We start from the raw sequence: 9,077 nt of genomic DNA, 5'->3' as shown, positions 1-9,077 counted from the left end.
ATAACCAATATATGATTGGAAGTTGAAATTATTAAAAACAAAATAATCAGAGCCAGAAATTAAAACAAAAACCAAATACAATAAATACGCTATGGCCAAAACTTGATTTAAACTGTCTCTTCACATTAATTAAATATTAAAAAGATCACCCGCATTTCAAATTGCTAGTTAGCGACATTGAGAATTATTATAATGTCCGCTCATAAATTTAAATTATTGTAATTCATGATTTTATAATTTTTAAATTAAGTAATATATTGATTAAATTGTCGTATTATTCAACTGCAAACAAAAGCTTTCGATGGACTGTGGACGGATAGATCCATATACCCATTGTAATCAGGTGAAAAACTTGTTGGGCCCTCTTTTGGATGGACGGGCCGGGCCGGCTTGTTTGCATTGACTGAAGCTGTGCTGTAGTTGGGCTCCTCCCTTTGGGATCTAAATTTTGCTCTATTGGGCTTTAATTTGTCTGTAAGCAGAATGTCTGCTTAATGGCTCAGTCACTTGAATTCATATATGGTAGGGTTTCAGTGACAGCTCAAAATAGTGGCAACACTCAATATATATGATATGTTTGAATTTTTATTTAAATTTGAAGGAGTAAATTTATAGAAGAGAGAAAATTATATGGTTGGATTATAACACCCGTAATACATGATCTCTAAATGACTAAGGATGGTAATGGAGTTGGATTAGGCGTGGACTTGGATCCGGATCCGTCCTGTTTGAAACGGATTTTGAAGTTATGATTATTTTGTCAAGTCTAATACGTACAAGACGAGTTGAGTCGTGAGTTCAAAAACTTATATTTTTGATAAATTGACTCTAAAATCGAACCGTTGTCATCCCTATCTAAATTATCCTAATCCATTCCAACTCCCAATAAACAAAACGAAAAAGGAACTAGAAAATAGAAAACTAGCTTTAACAGAAGAAACCCTAACTCGTAGGGTTTTGTGTGGCCATCTCTTACAATTTGAAATTAGGTTAGCTAGCTAATGAACTTGAAAATATTATGAGTGGTCACATGACCCTCATGCCAATCCAATTACTTACCCAATTTGCCAACTCAAAAAGCACTAACAATTGTAAACAATCCATCTCGATTAATTACCAAATTCATGCATATATCTATGTATCTAACTTACAATTCCTGTGTGTGTCTATATATATATATACGAATCTGTGGGCGCGCGCACACAAACACACACAACCGTATGTGTGAGTGTATTTGAAGGGCCTGTGAATGTTCACGAGCCTACGAATGCATGCATGCTTGAATATAGATCCTATAAGTTCCAATATTATAGTTTTCAACTTTGGTGTTCCATTAATTACATGCACATATATATATAATATCTAGCAGGCAGCGTAGAAACCCTAGCTACTTGCAATCACTTCATTTATGGCTGTAACAAGAAAGCAACTCTTACCTGCCCAGAATACAGACCTTTAACCCCTTAAAGGGTTTCAATTGGCATCAAAAGAAACTTAATTAATTATGAAAGCAATGCTTTGACGATGATCCAACCATCTCATGCATATATATATCAATATATCCATTCACTTTCTCACTGTCCCAATTCTTTATTTCACCATTACGACCAACACAACCTGCTGATGCATGCACACTATATATCATATTGCCAAATTTGTTTATATTCTTCTGCAAATCATGAAAGAGATAACAGTCAAAGCCAACGAAGTTGAAACCAATCTCCTCTCGATCATGGTACACTCCAACTTCTCTACGTATATAGCCTCTTCACTACAAGAAATAATGTCATTAGCAACAATATATACAGATTCATTGCAAAAATAGTGGAATTCATTGCTATTTAAGAATATTTACTTGTTGATTAGCTCGTTATTGATTTTAGCACATAATTTTTCTGTGTAGAAAATTTTTTACTAACAAAAATATTTGTTATTCAAATTTTAGGGAAACTTTTCAAGTTTTTGCCAAGCTTAACTATGAAGGTTTACAATATTAAAATTCCTTTCTAATCATAACAAGAAAATATTTCATTTAACTTGAAATTCTACTTATCCCTTGCTAAGTTCAGGTGTTAATTAGCAATAAATTTACTCTCGTTTGTGTGACAGAGTGCTGATCATCATCATCATCCGTTGCTGCGAAGGGCAGTGTCCGACGTAACACACGAAATAAGCAAACTAGGGAAAGATTTGGAGAGCATTATTGAATTGGATGAGACAATATTGGAAGCAGAATGCGAGTGCTGTGGGCTGAAGGAAGAGTGCACGAATGAGTACATTTCCAGAATCCGAAATTCATATTCGGGTAAATGGGTTTGTGGGCTGTGCTCGGAAGCAGTGAAAGAAAGGTTAAGGCAGGTAGTGGGCATTGAGGAAGCCATGATCACTCACACAAATTTTGTCCAAGACTTCAATAACACCACTAGGCTTAATCCCAAGCTATCATTCACATTTGCAATGAGGGATATTGCCAAGAGGAGTGGGCAGAAAAGGAAGATTTTATCCGGCGGGATGCAGAACATAATCGCCAGGAGTTCTAGCTGTGTTCCAAGGATTACTACTACTGCAACATAAACCAATAAATCCACTTTTAAAGGGAATTAATTATACATATATATGTATATATATATATGTAATTGTTAATTGTGTGTTGTATATCAATTAATCACGACTGTGTTCAACTTAAATAATCTTGACAAAGATCGTTGCACCAAAGATCGTTGTATCAAAGATCGTTGCACCAAAGATCGTTGTATCAAAGATCGTTGCAGTTTGTTGTAAGGTCGATACCAAAAGTTAAAATTAGTGATATCACAATTTTCAATGAATTTTTACCACAACCAAATATTTGGGGCAAAATTTACCACGATATCCATGGCGACTATAGCACACTAGCACACAATTTTTTCCGTAGCAAATCAATTCACACTACAACAAAATATGATATTAGTAACAAATTATCAAATGATAATTTTAAAGTTATTATTAATAATATATATCAAATGATAATAATTTTTATCTTATTACTATATAATTATTAGTAACAAAAAATATGTATAAAGTTGTCACTAAATACAATTAGTGACACATCTATAGTGACAAATATTATTTGTTATCACTAAATCGTTACTATACATGAATCACTAATTGTATTTAGCGACAACTATATGCACATTTTTTTTGCCATTAATTCATGTTAATAATCATTTTTATAAAATAATAATGATTATTAAAATCATAAAATTTCTTATTGTGACAAATAAACCGTCTTGTCACTTGGTGTTTTTTGTCACTAATATTCTATTCCCTTATAGTGTCGTTGCAAAATTCGCGGCAATGGGGCAATTATATTTTTTATTTTTTTGTAATAGAGACTTATAGTTTCTTACTTAAATTAAGTTGGGTCAAATAAAAAATTATAAATAGGTTCGATCATACAAACTTGTACAACTTATTAATGAATAAAATTATAAATAATACTTCAAATCACAAAATTTTGTCACTTTAATTTACATATATTTCAAGTTTCAGTAGTGTTTTTCTTGTGAAATCGTCAATTCAACACTAATTTGTCCGAAAAGTTGTAGAAATTAATTTGGTAAATATAGTACGTATAAGCCCTCCATATGCATGGGCCATTATAAGTAACAAATATAAGAAACGACACATCTTAAATAGAACCACTTTAATCTTATATTCTCTTACATTTGAGTTTGGCTTCAACATATATATGATTGAATTTATGTACTTCTTTTTCCATCTTTTGAAGATATGTCGAGATATAAATATGAAGATGGAAAGATATAATGATTATGTCACAATTATTTCTTCTAAAACTATATTAGAAATAAATTGTTGTAAAATATTATCAACTCCCCACCATTTATGGCTATGCATGAAATGAAGAATTACGCCATTTTTTGTTTTCCCTTTCCTTTAAAGAGACAAAAGCAAAAGCGTTGGGTGCATTTTTAGTGAGAAGTGGTCCTAAATTGAACAAGAAAACCCCAATGGCAATAAGTGAAGAAAGTATATATACATATGGTCCCAACATTTCTCAATCCCCAAAACCTTTTGCACCCCATTATAGAAGGTAAGACCAAAGTTGATGCAACCTTCTAACCCAGCACGTGACTCTCACACGTGCATTGGACCACCCTCCATTTTAATTTTTCAAAAAGTTGCATGTGAATTTAATCACTGTATTTTTTGATCCCTTCCTCAATTATTTCTTTTAAGGCCGAAATGATGGAGTTGCTCCCACTGGTCAGCCCAATAGATCCAATTCTGCTTACCAATGAGTAAGGTAGACTATAACTTGTGCAGTTATACTAACTTGACAGAGTCATATATATGTTCAATTCAACAAAGTGATTCAACAAACAATAGAAATTTTACCTTAGACAAACCCTTCATATTTTAGACCACGTCGCCCTAAAATATCTTCAATCAATTCCTCCTATATCCCTGCAATCCGCCCTGTCAAGCAGCAAGAATTGTCTCCTAGAGTTTCGAGTTGACAGGCAAAGCACCTTCTAACGGCCATATCTTCGTCAAGATAAATCCAACTTTCCAATGATATGTTGTAACCAACTATCAGATTCGACTCTAAACCCTCTTATAAATAGAGCCCATAGTACAATCAATTTGATAAAATAAGCTATCTACATTCTACACATTTTTCTCTGGGCCAACAGCACGAATAGTCATTTTGTGCTCACTCTTTGCACTCCACAAGTGTACTTTAGATTATATCTCGATATTTTATCACTTCACACTAATTATTGCACCATTAGCTTATATTATTTTCAAATTTTTTCAGTTCTTTTTTTTTTTAATTCAATTACTGATATAAGCATTGGAGTGCTAATCCTATTTTGCAAGTTAGTCTTTTCTTGAACTTAAAAAAAATCTTTCAGCCATGGTGATGTTGATGTACTCCATTACGCATCAATTTTATTTTTTAATTTAAAAAGAAGGAACCATATTGCATTGATGAATTAATATAGCCCTCTATAATTTATGAGTCTTTGATGTTCCAATATTCATATATTTGGGCAATTGGGAGTTTTTAGCTTTGGAGTGAGATATAATCATTCAATCCAATTAATATTATATGTTGTTAATAAATATATAGGTGGTCAAACTCAAATATTACTTGGGGTTGACTTTTAATTAATTAAAATTATGATTATAGTAATTGGAGTAGGTCTGGGGTCCAGGCCTGACCCAATTCTAGTTGGATAGATCATTTGGGCCTCACCTCTACATCTATGCGTTGCTGCCCCATTTCAAGCTCATATGTCTTCCAATAATTTATCTCAATTACGGAGTTTCCCGAAAAAAAGAAAAAAAAAAAAAAAGTGAAATGGAAAAAAGCCATCCGATTTGAGTTGTGATAGATAGGCTTTCGCTGTTTGGTAACAGTTGCATGAGGACTCAATTTTGTAGCCAATTACTCCAAATTAGTTATAACACAAAAATAAAAATAATAATTAAATTAAGTATAAAGAATGTTTGTTTTCGAGTTTTGATGTATATATAGGCAGGTAATATAGTTAGTTTACTTGAATTTCTTCTCACTTTGATAAGGGATATGGAATTCGATAGAGTAGATAAAAAAACCATCGCCCGCCACTCCACCTCCCCCAAAATATAATATATATATATATATATATATATATATTAGTAGAGAGAAAACACGAATATTAAAATTAAATGCAATTCACTCTCTGTAAAATTCGACATCAAATTATCTATAGAAATGACATTAAACACGATTTTCTAGTCACTATGTTTAATAGTGTCATATTACACACTACTCATGTCACCGTTACATTGTGAAAATTATTCTTGTATTAAAAAATTTTACTAATATTATAATTTGTCTTGGATGATATAAACTTTAAAGGCATGGAATTATTTAATGGTCAATGATTTTCTCTTTTTTTTTTTTGTTGGGAAAAAAAATTCTCAGCCCTTTTGTTTTAAAAGAAGTGCTATATTTTATTGACAACTTTGTTGCATCAAAGTAGATTAATTAATGGAGGGCGCACACAACCTAGTGGAGTGGAGCCCTAATACCCTTCCCTTTGTTCACATTAACACTTTCAAATTAAATTAATTGCACTTCATCTCATGGTCACATTGGACCACACTCCAATAAATAAATAAATAAATAACAAACCCTTATCTTGAAAAGCAACCAACCCTCCTTATTTAGTGGAATTGGCCTGCTCGGCTTCGTCATGCCTACCTCATCCATCTCAACTAGAAAACCCAACCTTTCTTTATTTCAAATTAATTATACCATTACCCCCCCCCCCCCCTTTTGGATTATAATTATATTTAAATATTTACATAAAATAAGACTAATACCCATATATATATATGACGGGATTCGAATTTGTGATTTTAAATTTATTTATGAAATTTTAATTTTAATCATTAAGCTAGAAACATTATTAGTAATCATAAGCCTCGTTAAAATATTTGATTGAGCTGTGTGATTTGGGAAAAATCTTACTCGAATCACTTTTAGTCGAACCAAACTAATCACAGAGCATGTGTGTATCATATTGCTGTGTGATTGGTCACTTTTCTCAAATTGTACACTTATTATGGGATAAATGTAATACACTTATCATATGATTGATTTAAATTTGATCGAGTCGGGTTGGGCTATAATTTTCTTTTAGATTTAATGAAGCAAAAAAGTGGAAGATGATATTTTAGTAGAAACAGAAAGAGGGGCATTAAATTGTGTATGATTGTCCTCTTTACAGCATAATGGCATAACTTAACTTTCCATTATTATTAAAAATGAAAGGGGATGAGGAGTGGATAGTGCATACACATATCCAATTCAACATAGATTTTAATACTAGTTAAGTACATGCATTCTTGATTATTATTGGCTTTAAATGGCGCATGACGCAGATGCAATCTCTCAAAGATTTAATTATCTTTTAATCTTCTCCAACGAAAATACAATAATTGGTGAAATTAAAGTATTGTAATTCACACTGTATCAAACAAATTATAGGTCATTTCAAGATTAGACGTATTGGTGCGAGAGTTGGTGGTGATGGTCATGGCCCGTACGTGTCCCAGCCCAATTTAGTATGTAGCAAGCACGGCCTTTCAATTCTACAATTTACAAATTCATATTTGGATTTTTAGGCAAAAAAACACAAGGCTGGCTATTTGGATTTACGTGAAATATTACAAATCTCGATTTACGGATTCATTTTCCTTTCCTAATTTTTATTACATTTCATATACTAACGTTATGTTGTGTATAAATTTTCTTTTAAATAAAATTAAAGAAAAAATGAAGTGCGTACCCATTTTGATCTAATTAATTTGCATGGTGGGGAAGAATATGTAGATAATTAAATTTTACATTAAATATTTTATAAACTTTAATTCACCATTAATCTTTTGACCAAGGTGCCAAGAACGTGAACAGCTAGCAAACATGTATCTTAGTTAATTAATTCATGTAAAATAATTAATATTATTACACAGGAAAATAAAACCGATCGAACACACACACACACACACCCCCATATATATATATATATATATATGTATATCATACAATATTTTCAATTTAGTCTGAGGTGCATACAACGTATATTATATATTTGGAATATGCGAACTATAATTAAATTTCTCATAAATATTTATAGAATCTTCACTTTGTATATATATATATATATATTGTCTATGCTAAAAAAAATAAATTTTATTTTTACTTACAAATAGGATTTACTTACACTGTGGCACCAATTTTTCAAATTATCAAAAATATTCTTAATTTATTTTTCAATCACCCCTACTCAAATTCGTCTTCTCATTTATATCTATATTTCTATCTATATCTAAACTATTATAAAAAAAAAAAAAAAGAGGCGCTACAGACATAAAGTAGTAGTTTTAACACACTGCACTAATTTTTGGTGATCCCAACTAACTTACTTAATTTGTCGAGTTTTACATTAACTTAATTGTACAATTAATATAATATTTTTATGTATAATATATATTTTAAAATATAAAATTATTTATTATATGCATGTCAAAACAACGTGTTACGATGTCTAATTATAGAAAAACGGCAACAACAACTTTTGGTGCGACATATATGTTGAATGTTTGAGCGGGGTGCAAAGAACGTGAATGACACCGGAAGAGAGTAGTGTCAGAAATCATGGTACGTAATTAACGTGAAATGCATAATTGGGCAACATAACAACACAATTTTCTCATTTTATATAACCAAATATGCATGATGAAGAACTGAACGCATGCCAACACAATATTTGCGTACAATCGAATCAAATTAATCGTAAAATAAGTGTGATGTATTGTTATATTTTTTAAATTGTACATCAATTATACGATAAATAATATTTATTATAAAATTAATTTAAATTCGAAATTGATTAGAATTCTCAATGAATGATTTGAACAGTTTAAAATCATCACGAAAACGTATTTTTATTTTTGAAAAAGCATATGGAAAATAGTAGAAAAATGGAATGAAGAAACAATAAAGCATGCTAAATTGACAAAGACAAGACACTGTATATTCCTTGGAGAAATGGAGGGTCCCCCAATTACAAGTGATACCAACCCCACCCATTTTAGCAAAAAGATATTCCACTTTTTCATTCCCATCTCCCAACAATCTACATTTTCTTTTTGCTTTTTCCCCATTTCTCCCTCTTCTACTGCATTTATATGTATGTATGCTTGTCTCTATTTTTCATTAAAATAAAATTTACTATTAAAAGTTGTGATAAACCATACTATTATATAATACAAAACTTTAATTTTTAATTAATCATTCCAAAAATATTTGCCGCAAAAACCACATTAAACAATTAAATGTTGTCAAGTCGTGGTTGATTTATTTTTAACCATGATAATCAGTTATGGTTAAATATTATATTTCTTATAGTGTTTCAATGATCCAATAGTACATTTCAAGCTCCTCACAGTATTCAAAAAAATAAGTGAAAACTGTCTACTTTAATATACGTATTCAAGAACTAATTTAAATTTATCTT

The sequence above is a fragment of the Sesamum indicum genome, linkage group LG6, assembly GCF_026168435.1.
Source record: "Sesamum indicum cultivar Baizhima isolate 11 linkage group LG6, ASM2616843v1, whole genome shotgun sequence".
In the NCBI taxonomy this organism is placed as follows: Eukaryota; Viridiplantae; Streptophyta; class Magnoliopsida; order Lamiales; family Pedaliaceae; genus Sesamum; species Sesamum indicum.
Note: the sequence above shows the minus strand (reverse complement) of the source record.